This window comes from Tasmannia lanceolata, unplaced genomic scaffold, assembly GCF_043159265.1.
Source record: "Tasmannia lanceolata isolate RefF3 unplaced genomic scaffold, GAP_Taslan_0.1 ptg000018l, whole genome shotgun sequence".
NCBI lineage: Eukaryota > Viridiplantae > Streptophyta > Magnoliopsida > Canellales > Winteraceae > Tasmannia > Tasmannia lanceolata.
The window spans coordinates 17,989,047-18,009,515 of record NW_027518695.1 but is presented as its reverse complement, the minus strand read 5'-3'; the positions used below and the strand labels follow the sequence as shown (position 1 = coordinate 18,009,515).

Sequence of the window (20,469 nt, the reverse complement as noted above, 5' to 3'; positions counted from 1 at the left end):
AGTCTAGAAAATAAATCATAGATTTTTTATATTTCTGAGAGAGAGAGAAGGGAGGTTGAAGAGAAAATAAGGAAGAACCCTCTTTTCATTAGAAAAGAACCGGCTTAATTTGTTTTAGTCACTAATTTACTTGAGATAAGAGGTGGCACTTCTTATCTGAAAAAGAGGGGACTCCAAAATTGTTTTTAGGGAAATTGGCAAATTGGGTAGGCAATCCCATATCTAGGTTTATCTAGTGTGAGATTTTATATGGTGTAAGCCCGTATAGTCCAATAGTTTTTCGGCGATGATTTTATCGCCCCTATAGGATAATGCGCCCCCCTTTCAATGTGATTTTGACGTAAAAAAGTGTTAAAGTCTGCCCACAATTCACGTTACAAGGGGGGATGCATTATTCTTAGGGGGATGCATTATTCTTAAAAGGGCGATGCATTATTCTTCTGAGGGCCAAAAAATCATTTCCCCCCTTCTTCTTTTTTTCTTTCAAAAGTACTTTACAGTCCACACCATAGGATGGTCCAACTCCAAAACCATCCATTTGATGGGCCACAATGTAAATAGGTAGGCCCAAAAATCATTTCCATAGGATGATCCCAACCCTCCGATCTATAGATGTTTCCATAATATGTAGTTCCTCTATAGATCGGAGGGCTAGGATGATCCTATGGAGATGAGGTTTTGGGCATAGCCTATTTACATTGTGGGCCATCAATTGAACGGTTTAGATTATCATACAATTTTTTGGGATCATCAAGAATCAAAATCTATTTTTTAAGTGATCCAGCCAACAGGTTTTCACGGTACCTAAGGAAATGATTTTTTGGGCCCAACCTACTTATCCTGTGGCCCATCAAATGACCGGTCTAGGTCACCATATAAAAAAGGAAAATTGCCCATGGGAACACCAAAATACAAGAATTGTCAACTGGGGAGACAATTTTGAAAAATTGTTATAGAGGGTTGATAACCCCCTTTTAAGTGTTTGATAACCCCATTTAGAAGGTTGATAACCCTATTTCTTCCCCCTCTACCAAATTTTCATAAGTGTGTCCCCCGTTGGAAATTCTCGTATTTTGTTGTCTCCCATTGGTACTTTTCCCTATAAAAAACTCGCTTCGAGATTTTAAGCTTAGGCTGCGAAGGAAAGAAAAAAAAAAAACCCCAAATAACCAAAACCCTAATCTCTCTCCAAAACCCTAATCTCTCTCTCTCTGTGCTTCAATGGCGGAATATTCGATTTCGATGAAGAAGTTAAGGGAGTTTTGCTCGTCTCAGTTCCAAGACGAAGAGAAATGGGCCGTTAACGCTGTATGATTTCTGACTCTTTTGACTCTACAAAACCCAGAAATTCATTCCACTGGAAACTGTGTTGTTCTTTGAGTTAATTTTTTTATAGATTCTGTTGGTTTTTTTTTTTTTGAATGGTTTTAGATTCTGTTGGTTAAACATATGTTGCAATTTTAAATTCTGTTGATTAAACATATCTTGCAATATTCGTTCATGGAAATATGGAATATCAAGTGAAAGAAAGTTATTTTATTATTATTTTTTATTCCAAAGGAATCATAGGATTTGGGTTTCACTAATTGATAAAACATGAATAGAAAGGTAACATAGTAAAACCAAAATAACATTTCTCTTCAATACTTGTCTTGTTGTATTATAGAGGAGGTTACTTGGTGTACTTTTTTTGACATACCTAAAATTCCATTTATGCTGGTCTAAGTAGGGATGCAACTTGGGTCGATTTCTGGGAATTCGGGTTGAGCTTTTACCATTAAATTGGGTCGAGTTTGGGTTGGTTTACTTGACCATGTGATTGTGTGCGGTCCACTTATTATATTTTTTTATGATTACATTATAGTTGCATGCCATGTTAAAATCATAAGATTCGCGCGATTTTGATCTACGATTCAAATCGTATCGAGGGTTGAATGATTCAAATCGGAAGGAAGGATCAATTTTCGTAAAACTCTTACTATTCAAGTTTGGTTCCACTTTGAATCGTGCGATTTTTACGAATTTTTTGCTATTCTTTTTTGTTCGCTTATTTTTTGTGCTAGTCCCTTTACGATTAGAAATAAATCATAAATGAACTCCTGCCCCAACTTATAATCTAAAAACCTTCTTCCTTTTATCCTATTCTTTTCCTCCTCATCCCTTTTCTTTTTCTCCTGTTCTTAATTCCTCATCCTTCCTACTTCTACCAATACCAGCCGCAACTTTGGATTATTAATCATGGAATTTTATATCTAATTTAATAGTTTTGAATGAAAATCTGTAATTATCATTTTATTCCTATGATTTATGGACACGGACACGAGTGTCGCACGACACGGACGCGACAAACTCCCAAAATTTAGAAACGAAGACACGGCTAAAATAGAAAGCACATATAATCATCATTTGTGGATACGAATTCGTGTGCCGAGTTTTGACACGAATACGAGGTATCTGGCATGGAAACCCATAAAAATCTAGAAATAGCGACACACATATGCACCTACATATATATAAAGTTACTAACACTTCTATCACCACATTTAAAAGTGTCTAAAGGAGTGTCGACACGTGTGGACACAGGTGTCGTGTCGAACACGACACGGGTGTCATCCATAAAATTCAAAGTGTCGGCCAAATCATGGTTTTATTCTTATTTTTATATTATTTAATATTTTCATCTTTTTTTATATATAAATCTGAAAGAATCATATGATTTACGATTCAATTCTGATTTTCAGAACCTTGGTTTCATGACCTTTCTGCTTAGGGTACTGCTCTTGTTTGAAATCTTGCAATTCCCAGATGCTTCAAGTCCTAAAATAGCGTATTTTCTTTCTTTCCGCTGCTCTTATCCACACCCCCTTCATTTGGTAACCCAGGTTTAGAGTTATGTAGCTCCTTCGTTTGTTTCTCTTGCCATGTCTTTGTATCTTATAATATTTGTAAGCTTCAGTGTTTGATCTGATTATGTGCATTGAAGTTGTAAAAGAACTCGATAAGTTACACTGTTTGTTAGTTTCCTATTTTGAGATGTACAAAGTAATTGTTTACACAAGAACTTTTTCTCCTTTTTGTTTTTTTAATGATAATGAACTTTATTAAAACAAGAATAAAGTGCAAAAAATATGCCCGAGGTCATGATGGTTGAAACCAAACGCGACTACAATCTTAGTAGGGTTAGGATCTCGCAACAGATTCTTTTGGGCATTTCCACTTCTTTTTCAAAGAACTAGACTCCACATTAGCCTCCCTATTAAATCCCCAAAATGTTTAATAGTAGAACAAAGGTCTATGATCCCCTTAGTATGGTCGGCCAGTCTCCTGTGGAAACATTTCACATGTGAAGCTGTGACCCACCTAATCATATTACTCTAATCACTTCCAAGTACAAATGTGACTTTGAGTTGATCTACCATAAGCTTAAAAGACCTTTACATTATGCAACCTGATAGAGAAGTCGAGGGAGATGAAAGGAGAAGGTGATGAAGGGATATGCAGCTGGTTGCTGGGAGTGTCTTTGGGTGTTTGCAGGGGTTTCGGGTCTGTAATGTTGGGTTTTGATTTTCAGTGGGTGGATCGTGATAGGGATTGATGGCAGCCCAGTGGACGGATAGATTGGCTGTCCGCTGGATAACAGAACTTCGTATGTTGTGGTCAATATCGAGTAGGATCAACCTGCCATGATACCATGATAAAGAAAGAATATTTCATTCATATTGGATGATTACATTGACCCTAAATTGTGCTTATATAGAGCACTCAGGTATAACCATGAGAAGATAATGATAATCATGGTATCGACCTGCTATGATCCATTTCAAAAATACTTCATTCATATTTGATGATTAAAATCGCCCTAAATTGTGCTAGAGCACTCAGGGATGGGCATGAGAAGATAACGATAAGATGAAGGAAAAGATGTTGATACGGATGATTTAATTCAAATCTAGCTATCTAATCTACTCCAGTTGCCTAATCTAACCTCCTAGATCCAACAGCGGTCCGATCATACTAGATCTGATATGCTGTAACACAAGCAACCTTATCTCACTTGAATCTTTTACCTCCGATCGACCAGTGCTTCCCAATCTAATACTCTCACATTATTGTTGACAATATCTATCCCATTGGTTTAGGGTCACCAAAAGATCCTTCTAAGTGAAGCTTAAGGCGACCTAATGAGAGGTAGCCATCTTTCACTTTCTCTCATGGTCATTTGATTTTTCCACGATTTTTTTTGAACGGTTGCACTTTCCTCGATTTTATCTCATCAGTGTCCAAAGTCATCACTCTCAAGTCCTCTTGATTCTTATATAATGCTTGCCGAATGGAGGAAATTGGCGTTTCATGCATAATATTCTCTGCTTAACATGTTTTAGCCTTTTTTATGTATTCATCAATGTGGTCTGGGTCAAAGCCTTTGATAAGAAATAGAGTTGTGCTATGTGAACTGATCGCTTGACCGAGTAGGGAATCGATTAGGACCATGCTCGCTCCGTGGCATGTAGAGATCGACAACTGGTCCTCCGAGTTTCTTTCGAAACTTAGAATCCACCAACACAATTCCCTGTATCGTGGTTTTTTTTCCACCTCTGTTTGTCGCTCACCTTTCGCTATTGTTCACCACTTGCTATAGTCGTTGACGGCCATTGCTTGCCGTTGGCCATGACTTGCCATTGTTTATGACACCATTGCTCGCCGCTTGCTCCTCACTAGTACTTGCCTATGGAATGATTTTAAATTTCCTGAAATTGACACGAAAGAACCAAAATGATTCCTTTTTCCATCCTTACCGAAATGTACATTGAAACCGAAACACATACAGAAACTAAAACGTAAGTGTATTATTGGTATACTATACCAGTACATGTTACATAATTATATCTATATGAATTACCTGTGAACATGGTTTTAAACTTCCCCGAAACGACCGAAATGTTTCCATTTCCACCCGCCATTATTTTCTTTCACGTCATTATTTCTCTGAAATTTTAACCGAAATTCCTAAAATTCGACTGAAATTCCGGAAATTCAATCGAAATGGACAGAACAAAAAAGAAAGAAAGATGTTATTTGCATTTCATTCCATTTCATTAATGTATAGAATGATATTTGGTAGGCAACATCATTGAACTGCACAACTCTATTTCTTAGAGGGGAGACCTACTTTCTTATACTTCTTTACATTTTACTTCTTTATTTGCATATGTTCGATGTGATTAAGCCATTATGGATGGTTTTGTTGCTTATGTGATGGTTTCTATGTATGTATTTGCCTTGTCTAGCTTTGCCCAAAGTTTCATCTTAAAGTTTCATCATTTGCATATGTTTTTTAAAGATTAAAAAATTTCATCTGTTACCTATGTTTCCATGTGTTTCCGTGATTTTACAAGATTTCCACCGAAACCTAAATTTAAAACCTTGCATGTGAAATGTGGTATATGTACTACACATACATTTGTATATAAATTACATCTGAAATGTGGTTTGTAATCTATTATCAGATATGCACAATAACATGTGTCACTAGGTGCTCGATGTTGTTAAACTGTTATGAGGGGTTTTTGTGCTTATATGATGATTTTTAGTGTGTATTTGTGCTTATTCTAGCACTTCTTGAAGTTCCATCTTAAATGTCGACCGTTTCATATGTTTCCATGCGTCTCCATGATTTTATTGGATTTCCACCCGAAACTGACTTCTCTCCATTTTCGTCATTACCATAACACATACCGAAACCAAAACCAAAACCTGAAACCTGCTAGGTACCTCTCGCCGCTCATCACTGCTCATCATCGCTCACCCGTTGCTGGCGCTCACTATCTTAAGTTCCTCTTCTTGCTCGTCACCTTAGTTATGAATTCCGTTTTGTTCGCCGTTTCGTTTTGGCTACTGGAACGGAACGCTTTGATGTTTTAACCGTTTCATTTGGCGTTTTGTCCGTAACTTTTTTTTAATACTAAAAAATAAGAAAAAAATCAAAAAAATTAGAAATTGTTAAAAAAATATAAGAAACAATTAAATGAACCAAATATATAAAAAACCTCTTTATAACTTAAAACCTATGTTGACCAGTGCTTGACCAGATGAAAAATTTTGTTGACCAAATTATGATATTTTTTACCCGACTTTTGGGATTTAATAATATTTGGACATGATATAATTTATGAATAAAATACCCCCCACCATTTGGAAGTTAAGATTTTCACCCGGCCTGTTTTTTTCGAATTTTGTACTTGGAAAGTTGACCTTTTATCCTTTTAGAATTGGGTCTTGAAACTATTTTTAATAAACCCAAATGGGGCGTTTTCCTTTATTTACATATAAATCTTAAGTATATGGATACTTAAATGACTTTACATGTAAATGCTAAGAAGAGGAAAGAAGAATAGAAGAGAACTAAGAAGATGCAAGAAGAAGAGAAGAAAAATAAATGAGATCTTTCGTACAAAGGGCCGTTTCGTCTGAAATATGGTATTTCGTTCGGATTTCGTCCGAAACAGAATGAAATCCGGAACGAAACGACAAATATAGCCATTCCGTTCCGGATTTCGGTCCTGAACGAAATATTTCGTTCGTTTTTGGGCGAGAAATGAAACGAAATTTATAACTAGGCTCGCCGCTAGCCCTTCATTGATGCTTATTGCTCGTGAGAAGAATACATGTTTTTTGTTCTTGAGGTTTACCGTATTTCCGCTTCTTTTCAAAAAATCTTGCGTGTTATACTATTAAGGTGCTAACCAAATGTGCCTTGGGACCAGGAAAAAAACCATACAAAACCATTTATGTTCGTGTGTGGTTTGGACCAAGGTTCAATTGAATTCTCATTAGACAAGGAACGCGGTTAGAGCTCTTTAGATTGTTAAAATAAAAAATAATAATGCGCATTTCCAACCTCGCTCCATGAGAGCATTTTCCTCTATTTTTGCAAATTGAGTTTTTAGGTCTTTGAGTTTCTCTCTCCATTATGCCAAAAAAGTTTGAGCTATTTCCGCCTTTCGCCATTGCTCACCGACCAGGCGGAAACAATGCCCGTCATAATAGTGAAAATTGGGATGGTGATGATGGTGTAAAGAAAAACCCGACCATTATGGTGGCAAAAATTATGGCAAAAATTATAGACGGTTGAAAACTAGAGCAAATACGGGAGTGGATTTCACCTTCTTGATGACTAAGTGCGTCGACTGAAATCCGCCCATTCACTTTCCCGTGGATGGCAAAGATAGTCTAACTGAATGATAGTCTAACTGAAAACGGGTTTTCTAATCTCTGACATTAATGGAAAAGTGAATTGGCTGATTTCAGACGACGCAACGCACTTAGTTGCGACGTAGGTGAAACAATCTCCAAAGATGTTCCTATCATATTTGAAAGTCAAGTGCAATTTTGGTAACTTTCATGGTCTCCTTCCTGTCCACACATCCTATTGTCATTTTGGGCCTTGGGTCTATCATACACCCTGTTCCTATATCATTTTTCTAGGAAATTTTGACCTGAACTGATATAAACAAAAGCAATGGAATGTTGACACAATTAGTTGCTGGAATTTCAAATCCCTAGACACTGTAAAGAATTCTCGGGCAAATATTTCTATAAACTTTATCACTTATTATGGTATGCAGGAAAAAATCTTGCAGAAAATAAAATTGATAGTGGATAATAATCTCGAAAGTAAAATGCCACAATTTTCTTCGAAATAGCTGTTTCTAATCCAATCGAACCAAGGGAATTGTGGTTAGATGAGATTCCTACGACCTTACCACTCCCCTAATTTAGCAATAAAGGAAAGTTCCAAACCTTCCAATTCTCAATTTTAAAAAAATAAAACTCAAGTTTTATACCCCCTTTATCACTCACTTTTTTGTATTAGGGGCACAATGAGTCCAACTAAATAAAATTTCATGTTACATAAAAAATGAAAATATTTATAATTCGTAAGGGCACAACCCTCCATATTTTGCTCAATCAAAGACCTAATGATTCACAAAAGTTAAATTAGAAAGAGAAATACTCCTCACATATTCCCTAGTAGATTTAACTGAAAACCCTATCAAATTCACCCCTAAAAATCATATAGAAATAACCATAACTTCCTACAAATAAAACCCTAAAATTTCAGATAAAATGAAGCCTCACAAGACCTACTTCTTTGTTTGCTGTTCTCTTTCAACTTGGGAGTTTTTGGTCCTATGCAAGATTTTAAATCATTCTAATTATTTAATTAGATGCATTTTTCATAAAAAGATCACACATATGATATTTATTTTGTACTTTTATTTATTTGTGGATTTTGCTAGTTTTCTTATTTTAGATTTCTTTTTTTATTTTAAGTTTTCTTGGTATTTTTCAAATGAAAAGATTAAGATGGGTAAAATATATTGAGATTTCCCTCGTTGAGAAAATCCCAAGAAAGTGGTTTATCTCAATCGTCGTATTCTGCACTATATGGATTTCTTGTATTTTTTGTAATTTTAGGCTGTAGATTTTAATCATTTAGTGTTTTATCTATGCCATAATGAGCTTTGTATACCATGGTGAAGTAGTGCCTAGGAAGATCTAGCTAACTAGTTTATGATTGTCAATCGAAGTGATTAATTATAGTGTGACTTGACCCATAGTCTTGGTGAATCAGATGTCAATATTGGATATTCCATATCGCATATTTTTTCGTTAGTGAATAATCCTGTAGATCTTGTGTCAATTACCTTGGGATGCAAAACTTCAAGGAAATACCTAGTCTTGTATAGGTTCACAATTACCATGTCATGACTTCAATACCTGACTGTCACTAGACCTGACATATCATATGTGGTGAATCAGTTTTATCTGTTTCTTCATGATCCTAGAGAGAAATACCCTCAGGCAGCCAAGAGTATTCTCAGGTACATTCGAGGCACTTTGGATCTTGGGCTATTCTAAAACGATGATTATGCGGATATTCTAATGTAGAATGGGCAAAAGATCCATTCACAGGTCAGTGTCATGGCTTCTAGCACGTCAAAGCTTACATGGTTGTGTCATCTTCATTAGGTGTTACATTTAAGATCAAGATCACATGTTCTTTACTGCAATAATCAGTGTTATTAATCTATTTCCGTACTAAGAAAAAGCACATTGAGATAGAATACCATTTCATATGTGAGAAGGCAGATCATGAAATTTATCCCTTTTTTTTTTTTTTGAATGGTTAGATCGTGAAATTTATCGTAGCCTAAGTTATTGCTTTTTTTGCGGCCGGCGTTTCATTTGGTTTCAGCTGAAACAGGGCATTTCGCCTTGTTTTTCCTCTTCTTAGGTCTCTTCTTCTTTGTTCCTCTTCTTAGAATGGAGTATTTACATACAAAGTAATTTAAGTAAATTTCCATTTACTGAAGATTTACATGGAAATAAGGGAATCCACACCCCCCCCACCCGATTTGGATTTATTTAAAATAGCTTCAAGACTTAATTCTAAAAGGATAAGAAGTCAACTTTCTAGTTCTAGTACAAAATTCGACCTTTTCGGTTATTTCGGACTGGGTCAAAATCTTAGCTTCCAAACGTTGGGGTATTTTTCCAATTTTAAAAATTCATAAATTCTATCGTGTCCAAATACTATTAAGTCCCAAAAGTCTAGTAAAAAAAAATCTCATAATTTAGTATATACAGTTTTTTCATCTAGTCAGGCACCGGTCAACACGGCCATTTCAGCTTATAGTGATTTTCTTCAAATAAATGTTGGATCTTTACAACCTTGATGTTATGAAGAATTGGGTCGCATAGGATGGCCCTGTTCCTCCAATTTTTAGCAATTTTTTATGTTTTTGGATTTTTTCGAAGTTCTAACTGCTAAAAAAAATATCTCATGTCATAGTGTCTTTTCTGAAACGAAACGCCGAAACATTTTGTTCAACTGATCAAAACGAAACGGGGAACGAAATGGAATCGTTAACTAAGATCCTAGCTATATCTCGAGTAAAGAATAAGTTGGAGACATTGGTAGGGGTTGCCTAACCCCAGCTTGCTTTACCACCCCCCGCGCACCACCTACGCACACACACAAAAAAAGAAGAAGAATAAGTTGCAGATGTATTTCTAAAGGGTCTCTCAGCTGCTCATCATCACTATTTGACGGACAAGCTCAACATGTTCTAGCTTGAGGGGGGGGGGGGGTGTTGAAAATGGTTGAGCTATGTGACTAAGGGTATTTTGGTTATTTTACACGTATAGACATCACTAAAATCTTTATTTTTTTTTGAAATGGTAGAATGATTTCATTAGATAAGGGAGCGGGCCGAGGAGGACCACTCCCGAAAGTACACGAGAAACAATAAAAATAAAGATACAAAAAAACTCTCAAGGAGGGAGGAAGTCAAACCACTCCAATGTCATACGACTAACCCCACCCCTAGCCAAAGAATCCGTCTCCCATTGGCAGATCTCCGCACATGATTGAAAACAATAGCAGAGCCCGAGATTAGATCATCTATTTTATCAAAGATAGATGAAAATCTCCAAGGAGGCAACACCGCCCCCTTCAACCATCGAATTACATTGAGTGAATCACCTTCCACAATAATGTGATCCATGCTCTCTCTATCAAGTCTTTTAATACCATGATATACCTCCTTTACCTCGGCCTCCGAGGCATCACATACCCCAAGAGAGCCAGAATAAGCCCACACAACTTCGCTGCAATCATCATGACATAACCCACCTACCCCGGCTGGGCCCGGGTTCCCAAAACTCGACCCATCGAAGTTAATTTTGAACATCCCAATAGGAGGAGCCTCCCACTGCTGAGCAATCTGAGACCTAGCCTCCCTACTAAAGCAAACTTCTCTCCACCCCTCCCATAACTCAAAGGCCGAAACGAATCGGAATGCCGAAAGACATCTTGCCCACGATATAGAGAGGGCAATAATTTTCATATATAGCCAGTACAGAGATTTAGCAACCCCCTCAAAAACTCTAGAATTTTTCTCTTTCCAAATCACCCACTATGTTGCAAGCAAACAAATTTTCCACAATAATTTTCCTTTCTTTCTCCACGGCACAAACTCCCACTGATGCATCAAATCCGGAATAGATAAAGGAAAAACCCAAGATATGCCAAACCTCAAAAGTATATAGCTCCATATCTGACGAGAAAAGGAACAATGCATGAAGAGATGACCCACAGATTCACCATCATCCAAGCATAGGGGGCAATGGTCCACAAGCAACATACCTTGCTTCCTAAGGAAGTTAATCTTTTGAATCCGATCGCGACAAACAACCAATCCGAAGATACAAACTCTAGATGGACAATTAAATTTCCATACCTTGGCTGAGATAGTGGATACATCACAAGGCATCAAGAATAAATAAAAAGATTTGACAGTGAAAAAACCAGAAGATACCATCACTAAAATCTTTATTCTCAGAGTTAATGAAGGAATTGAGTTTAGAAACCATCTCTCTCCTCTCTTCTACATCTTTATGGGTGATCACATCTTTAACAGATCTTTTACAACAGCTACCAAGGTAAATGATTTAAATACATTGCTATACTTGGATGTCTTTAGCCTTCGACTAAAACCATACATGTTTATGTTCTTTGTTGAAATCATTCCACGCTAGGCCTATAAAGATGCTTGCAATGCTTAAGCTATGCAATTGTAATTCCCTAGAACTTATTGCAAGTCAACGTTCATGGGTCCATGTTCTTCGAACAGTTCTTCCATTCTACTAGCTTCATGTACTTGCTTTGTGTTGCACTATTCTTCTCTCCCAACTTCATTTGCTTTCTTTGCAGTGGCCACTCATTAGTTGTTGTGAAGACTGACGATTTAGGATTAGATGGAAATGCAAAATAATAGAGAAATCAAACAAGCACACAGATTGATGACACTAGACATTTAAGTGGTTCGTCACATTATGTGACTGTCCACGGGTGACGCTGATCAAAGAACTTCCACTATAAAAATGTTACTAAGTACATCATTCGGTTTACAACCAAGACCTTATATAATATCCCATCCCTAATCCCAAAACAAAAGTTTCACCCATACACAACAACAATACAAAAGTTAGACCCAAACACATAATAATGTGATTTTCATGCTATTACATCTTACTATTTGCAACCAAGACCCTATATAGTATCCCAAACCTAATCCCAATACAAAAGATTAACCCATGCACGAAAACATTACAAAAGTTTCACCCAAACGCAAAAATTATGTGATTTTTATGCTACAAAAATACCCCTATTCTGTTCCTCGTGGGCACTGTCCCCGATTTCTGCCTGGGGGAGGAAGGAAGGAGGGGAGATTATAGATTTGGTCCTTCAGGTCCATTTGGTAATCGTAGGGGACCATATGACTATTGATGGGGTAGAATTCGGGACGTATATAGCAAATCTCCACCTTGGCTTGATGTCTGTCAATCTGCCAAAAGATGCTTGTTATACATCTCCACTCCACAGGGTACCCAAATGAACTCAACTCAACTCAACTCAACTAAGCCTGTGTCCCAAACTAGTTGGGGTCGGCTAATGAATCCTTTAGAAAATTTTCATGAAGAAGGTGAAAGGATCTACTTGTACTTAATCAAATCCAAACAATACTTGAACTTCTCCATTGGAACATGCTTTGTCATCATGTCTGTTGGATTTTTTTGCAATGTTTACCTTCTTTAAATAAATGATGCCCTCAGATATGATCCCGCAAATGAAATAATATCTAACATCAATATGCCTTGTCCTGAGTGATACACTTGGTTTTTTGCCAAGTATATTGAACTTTTGTTATCATTACACTGCGGTCATATCCTGTCGTAATGCAAGGTCACCAACTAGCCCCTTCAAACAGATAGCAGATCACACTCACAACCCTTAAATTGTTGTCTGCCCAGTAAGGCTCTGACATATCTACAGGCTTCTTTGACTTCCGTTTAGCTCTTTGTGCAGACCCTGCTGAATCAATAGATCTCAAATATAGCTTGCCATAAACAAAATTTGTTCTTCCTATCGAACTTCTCCACCTTGAACCTCGGATTTGAATCTTTCACGAGCATCGCAAAAACTGAAGCTTTGATGCCAATTTGTTGTGTAAACATCGATCTAGTATTCGTTGAAAACGCAGAATAATGGATAAATCAAACAACTACACAGCTCAACAACCCACGAGATTTACATGCAATGTTGATCAAAGAGCTGCCACTATGTGGAGATTACAAATATCCTATGGTCTACACTCTCCAACCACCTTATATAATTATGCTAATCGATCGTTCCCAACCACTCTAATGTGCTTATGGAAACTCATGCATGCCCATTTGAAGAAAAATACAACCGTTAGTGAACACATGCACAAATGGATTGTCACGCAGAAAAAATTATTTTACCCTGTTTTTCATGCAGTTGACCACCTGCTCAAACTACAAACAACTAAGCAAACATTTATAAGAATTTGCTTCACATCAATGCTCTGAACCACCGAGAACTGACTCTGTTTTGTAATTCATTCCTACATGCGCTAAATATTTAGCGAATTCAGTTGCAAGTTCAGAGAACTCTGTTTTGTAATTCATTCCTACCTGCTCTAACTATTTAGCGAATTCAGTTGCGAAAAGTGGGGTCAACAGAGATGCATTATTTTTGGGGCAACATCTGACTCCATTATAATTTTCTGTTTTCCCCCATTATATAAATTGTTACCATTTCAGAAAGAGAAAAAGTAACTCACTGTGGTTTAGCAATGGCCGCATTGCAAAAGTCTGATCAATTTCAGTGGACAATGGCTGTGTGTTTATGGGTTTGCCTTAATGGATGACTAAATAAAACTTAAAATCTCTTGCGAAAAAGTGCAGGGGTCTGAGTCCTCTTCCAAGGCATAATATTGAGAATGATCATTCAAAGAACATTCTCAATAACAGATCTCAAATCCAATCTATATGAAATCTAATCGATATTACACACCAAGTATATTGTGATGTAAAGTATTCCGGCGAGTGCCTATGATCCAAGTCCTCTCTTTTTGAATTGGAATAGGTTCGGCAGCTGATCACAAAACAAAATTTAGCTGACATAGGCTGCATGTTATTGGGTTTGTTTGCGACTTTCGATTTTCTGCTTCAAAGGGATTGAATCTGAAAATGTTTGTCTTTTCAGAAGATGCTGCGTGCTGTTGGCCTGTTTGCTGGCTCAATAATTGTTATGCGTAATTTTGGTGATCTCATGGCCATTTGAAGATGGGCAGAGTGATGTGTTATGGAGTAATGGTAACACTTGTTTTGATATTTTCCTTGTTTTGATTATGCAAAAGAGAGTGTTATGTTTACGGATTAGTAGCTTTTGCATTTGATTGTGCTAAGTCTTAGAAGTTATTGCCTGAATTTTGTAGTAAAGAATAAAGATGCTTTAAAATTTTCTAGGGCTTTCCCCTCTGTGATTCTAGAATCCCATTCTTGAATTCTAGAAATTAATACTTGAAGACATGCTGGGAATGGGTTATGGGTAGAGTGATACATATGAAGGTTTCACATGAAAATCCAAATGAAATTTTTAATTAATCTTGATTTAAAAGCAAAAGAAAGGACAAATATGATTTAAAATGTCGGAAATTTCATTCTATAAATATGTAATGAGAAACCCATCACAAAATATAATAATAAAATTTCCAAAATCCACTGTTATCAAGGTAGTTTGGTACCATAGACCTTTATTTTATGATATTTTCTTGAGAAAATGACCAAAATAAAGGGCTTTGATGTGATAATGATGTGTAAAGGGGGGAGAGTTGTAAATGACTAATGTAGAGTGATTTTGACGAGAATACCCTTACATACGTTTTTCTCTCTCCCTCTCCCTCTCTCTCTCCCCCTGTCAAATCAAATTACAGGCTATGATGATTACCTTCAGCTGTTGAATTTTGAAATTTGAGAAACCCAAACCACTTTACAGTATACACCTCTCTCTCTCTCTCTCTCTCTCTCTCTCTCTCTCTCTCTCTCTCTCTCTCTCTCTCTCCGGCGGTCTTCTCTGGCGGCCTCTCTGGCACTCTCTACCTCTCTCGCCGGTCCTCTTTCTCCTCGCCACCGGCACAAAAGAGGTTGGTACCCCTCTCACTGTGATTTTCTTTTTTTGAAATGGTTTTTATTTATTTTTGAAATGGCATCACTGTGACTTTCTCCTTCACTTTTTTCAAAGATCAATGGTTTAAATCAATAATTTCTGAAACATTAATGGTTTAAGGAAAAAATGGTTTAAATCAATATTTGTGAGAAATCGTTTTTTAAAACCCTTAATATATCGAAAATCAGCTGTAATTTTTCAAAGATCAATGATTTAAACCCATAATCTGCATGGTTTAACGGAAAAATTTTTAGAAAATCAATTGGAAAATTCCTAATTTCTGCAAAATCAAAGGTTTAAACCTACAGTTTGTGAGAAGTTATTGATTTATACAACTAAGTTTTGAACTGTTAATGGTTTAAACCAATACTTTGGGTGAAATATCTGCTTTAAAACCTAAAATCTGTTGAGAAAATCCCTAATTGTTAAACCCCTAATTGATAACAAATTATTGGTTTAAACCCCACGTATTTTGTAAATCTGTTGATAAAGACCTACATTTTCACAAATCAATGGTTTAAACTTATAAGTTCACAGACATTATTGGTTGAAAGCCCTAAATTGAAAGAAATCATTGGTTTAAACCCCTAATATTTCTGAAACCACTTAAGAAAACCTTTGATTTTTAAAAAATCAATGGTTTAAAACCTATAGTTTCTAACACATTATTAGTTTAAACCCCTACAGTTTGAGAAATAAATGGTTTGAAGCAATAATTTGTTAAAGATGAATGATTTAAACCACTAAAGTTTGAAATATCAATGGTTTAAACCAATAATTTGTGAGATGTCATTCATTTAAACTCCTAATATTTTAGAACTCAGTTGAGAAAACCTCTAATGTTTTAAATATCAATGGTTTAAATCAATAATTTCTCACAGATTATTGGTTTACACCCCTAAAGTTTGAACAATCATTGTTTAAACCAATAATGTGTGAGATATCATTGGTTTAAACCCCTATTAATTTAGAACTCAGTTGAGAAAACCTCTAATGTTTTAAATATCAATGGTTTAAATCAATAATTTCTCACAGATTATTGGTTTACACCCTTAAAGTTTGAACAATCAATTGTTTAAACCAATAATGTGTGAGATATCATTGGTTTAAACACCTAAAATTTTAGAACTCAGTTGAGAAAACCAATAATTTTTCAAATATCAATGGTTTAAATCAATAATTTCGTACAGATATTTTGTTTAGACCAATAAAGTTTCAAAAATCAATTGTTTAAACCAATAATGTGTGAAATGTCATTGGTTTAAACCCCTAATATTTTAGAGCTCAGTTGAGAAAACCTCAAAATTTTCAAATATCAATGGTTTAAATCAATAATTTCTCACATATTATTAGTTTACACCCCACAATCAATTGTTTAAACCAATAATGTGTGAGATATCGTTGGTTTAAACACCTAATATTTTACAACTCAGTTGAGAAAACACATAATTTTTCAAATATCAATGGTTTAAATCAATAATTTCTCACAGATTATATGTTTACGCCCCTAAAATTTGAACAATTAATTGTTTAAACCAATAATATATTAGATATCATTGGTTTAAACCCCTAATATTTTAGAACTCAGTTGAGAAAACCCATAATTTTTCAAATATCAATGGTTTAAATCAATAATTTCTCACAGATTATTGGTTTACACCCCTAAAGTTTGAACAATCAATTGTTTAAACCAATAATGTGTGAGATATCATTGGTTTAAACACCTAAAAGTTTAGAACTCAGTTGAGAAAACCACTAATTTTTCAAATATCAATGATTTAAATCAATAATTTCTCACAGATTTTTTGTTTAGACCCCTAAAGTTTCAAAAATCAATTGTCTAAACCAATAATGTGTGAAATGTCATTGGTTTAAACCCCTAAGATATCATTGGTTTAAACACCTAAAATTTTAGAACTCAGTTGAGAAAACCACTAATTTTTCAAATATCAATGGTTTAAATCAATAATTTCTCACAGATTTTTTGTTTAGACCCCTAAAGTTTTAAAAATTAATTGTCTAAACCAATAATGTGTGAAATGTCATTGGTTTAAACCCCTAATATTTTAGAGCTCAGTTGAGAAAATCTCTAATTTTTCAAATATCAATGGTTTAAATCAATAATTTCTCACATATTATTGGTTTACACTCCACAATCAATTGTTTAAACAAATAATGTGTGCGATATCGTTGGTTTAAACCCCTAATATTTTAGAGCTCAGTTGAGAAAACCTCTAATTTTTCAAATATCAATGGTTTAAATCAATAATTTCTCACATATTATTGGTTTACACCCCATAATCAATTGTTTAAACCAATAATATGTGAGATATCATTTGGTTTGTCTTTTTGTAGTAACAACCAGAAAATGCTGTTGTAAATAAGATAGGCTTTACACGGATATGTAAGTGGTACACATTCCAACAAGAAAACATCTTTGTTGTTCTATATGTGGATGTTATCAAATACATGAATGATGGTTTGTACTCTATAAATTTGTTTAAGATTTTGAGATCCAATGTAAGCCGAAAGTTGATTACTTCAGTTGAACTTATAAAAGTAAATTTGTGGCCAATAATCAGTTTTGAACCTAGACTCGGTTGGGGAAACTTAAAAAAAAAAAAAAAAAAAGAAGAATCGTCTGAACACTACTGCGGAATTCTGAGAATTTCGTCGGAATTCCGAGAAAAGCTTCGGAATTCCGCAGTACTTTTTGAAAAATATCAACACTAAAAAAAAATTATGCGGAATTCCGAAAAATTTGTCGGAATTCCGCAGTAGCCATATACAAAACACCAACAGACGAATATGTTACTGCGGAATTTCGTGAAATTCTCAGAATTCTGTGCGCGGGCTGAGTTTTTCTCTCCGAATTCCGCAGTAACCTAATTACGCAAAAAAAAAATGGTGTCGAAATTCCGAATTCTTTTTTCGGAATTCCGAGAGTCGGCCCAGGCGCGCATAATGTCTGGACCGACTCGTTTTTCTCATTTTAATTTCTCTCCCTTTTTCTCCTCCATCTCAAAAACCTCCTTTGTTTGTATTTTTTTCCCCCTAAACCCACCATCCATCCTCGATCATCTTCTTCCTTAGCAAACCCTACATTTCTTTCCTAAACCCTACCCACACCATTTAAGGGTTCTCTCAATTGATTTTTCAAATACTAAGGGTTTGAACGAATGATTTCTTAACAATTATTGGTTTAAACGATTGATTTTCAACAGTTTATGGGTTTAAACCAATAATTTCTGAGAAACTATTCGTTTAAACCACTGATCCTTGAAACATTACAACTTATTTTAAATATATTAGGGATTTTAAACAATGATTTCTCACAAATATTGGTTAAACCATTAATGTGTGACCAATTATTGATTTAAACCATTGATATTTGAAACATTAGGGGTTTTCTCAACTGAGTTCGAAAATATTAGGGGTTTAAATCAATGATATCTCACACATTATTGGTTTAAACAATTGATTGTGGGGTGTAAACCAATAATCTGTGAGAAATTATTGATTTAAACCATTGATATTTGAAAAATTAGAAGTTTTCTCAACTGAGTTCTAAAATATTAGTGGTTTAAACCAATAATATCTCACACATTATTGGTTTAAACAATTGATTGTTCAAACTTTAGGGTGTAAACCAATAATCTGTGAGAAATTATTGATTTAAACCATTGATATTTGAAACATTAGGGGTTTTCTCAACTGAGATCGAGAATATTAGGGGTTTAAACCAATGATATCTCACACATTATTGGTTTAAACAATTGATTGTGGGGTGTAAACCAATAATCTGTGAGAAATTATTGATTTAAACCATTGATATTTGAAAAATTAGAGGTTTTCTCAACTGAGTTCTAAAATATTAGTGGTTTAAACCAGCGATATCTCACACGTTATTGGTTTAAACAATTGATTGTGGGGTGTAAACCAATAATCTGTGAGAAATTATTGATTTAAACCATTGATATTTAAAAAATTAGAGGTTTTCTCAACTGAGTTCTAAAATATTAGTGGTTTCAACCAGCGATATCTCACACATTATTGGTTTAAACAATTGATTGTGGGGTGTAAACCAATAATCTGTGAGAAATTATTAATTTAAACCATTGATATTTGAAAATTTAGAGGTTTTCTCAACTGAGTTCTAAAATATTAGTGGTTTAAACCAATGATATCTCACACATTATTGGTTTAAACAATTGATTGTGCAAACTTTAGGGGTGTAAACCAATAGTCTGTGAGAAATTATTGATTTAAACCATTGATATTTGAAACATTAGGGGTTTTCTCAACCGAGTTCTAAAATATTAGGGGTTTAAACCAATGACATCTCACACATTATTGGTTTAAACCATTGATTTTTCAAACTTTAGTGGTTTAAATCATTGATCTTTAACAAATTATTGCTTCAAACCATTTATTTCTCAAATTGTAGGGGTTTAAACTAATAATGTGTTAGAAACTATAGGTTTTAAACCATTGATTTTTTAAAAATCAGAGGTTTTCTTAAGTGGTTTCAGAAATATTAGGGGTTTAAACCAATGATTTCTCCCAATTTAGGGGTTTCAACCAATAATGTCTGTGAAATTATAAGTTTAAACCATTGATCTGTGAAAATGTAGGTCTTTATCAACAGATTTACAAAATACGTGGGTTTAAACGAATAATTTGTTATCAATTGTTGGTCTAAACCATTAATTGTTTAATAATGTTCTAAAGCAGATATTTCACCCAAAGTATTGGTTTAAACCATTAAGAGTTCAAAACTTAGTGGTTTAAATCAATAACTTCTTAAAAACTGTAGGTTTAAACCATTGATTTTGCAGAAATTAGGAATTTTTCAATTGATTTTTTAAAAATTTGTGGTTTAAACCATGCAGATTATGGGTTTAAAAAAAATTTCGGAGAAACTATTGGTTTAAACCATTGATCTTTGAAAAATTACAACAGATTTTTGATATATTAAGGGTTTTAAAAAACGATTTCTCACAAATATTGATTTAAACCATTTTTTCCAAAACTTAGTGGTTTAAACCATTAATGTTTCAGAAATTATTGATTTAAATCATTGATCTTTGACAAAAGTGAAGTAGAAAGTCACACTGAGGCAATTTCAATAATAAAAAAAAAACCATTTCAAAAAAATTAAGTCACAGTGAGAGGGGTACCGACCTCTTTTGTGCCGGTGGCGGGGAGAGAGAGGACCGGCGAGAGAGGTAGAGAGAGTGCCGGAGAAGACCGCCGGAGAGAGAGAGAGAGAGAGAGAGAGAGAGAGAGAGAGAGAGAGAGAGAGAGAGAGAGAGAGAGAGAGAGAGAGAGGTGTATACTGTAAAGTGCTTTGAGTTTCTCAAATTTAA

At 34.9% G+C, this 20,469-nt stretch overlaps 1 long non-coding RNA gene across 1 annotated transcript; it reads left to right on the top strand.

The window, feature by feature from the left end:
- Positions 1 to 925: 925 nt before the first annotated feature.
- LOC143850982 (uncharacterized) lies at positions 926 to 14,425 on the top strand. The gene is made up of 2 exons (XR_013236150.1): positions 926 to 1,308; positions 14,138 to 14,425. It is a non-coding gene; the product is annotated as an uncharacterized LOC143850982 (long non-coding RNA).
- The last annotated feature ends 6,044 nt before the right edge of the window (positions 14,426 to 20,469 follow it).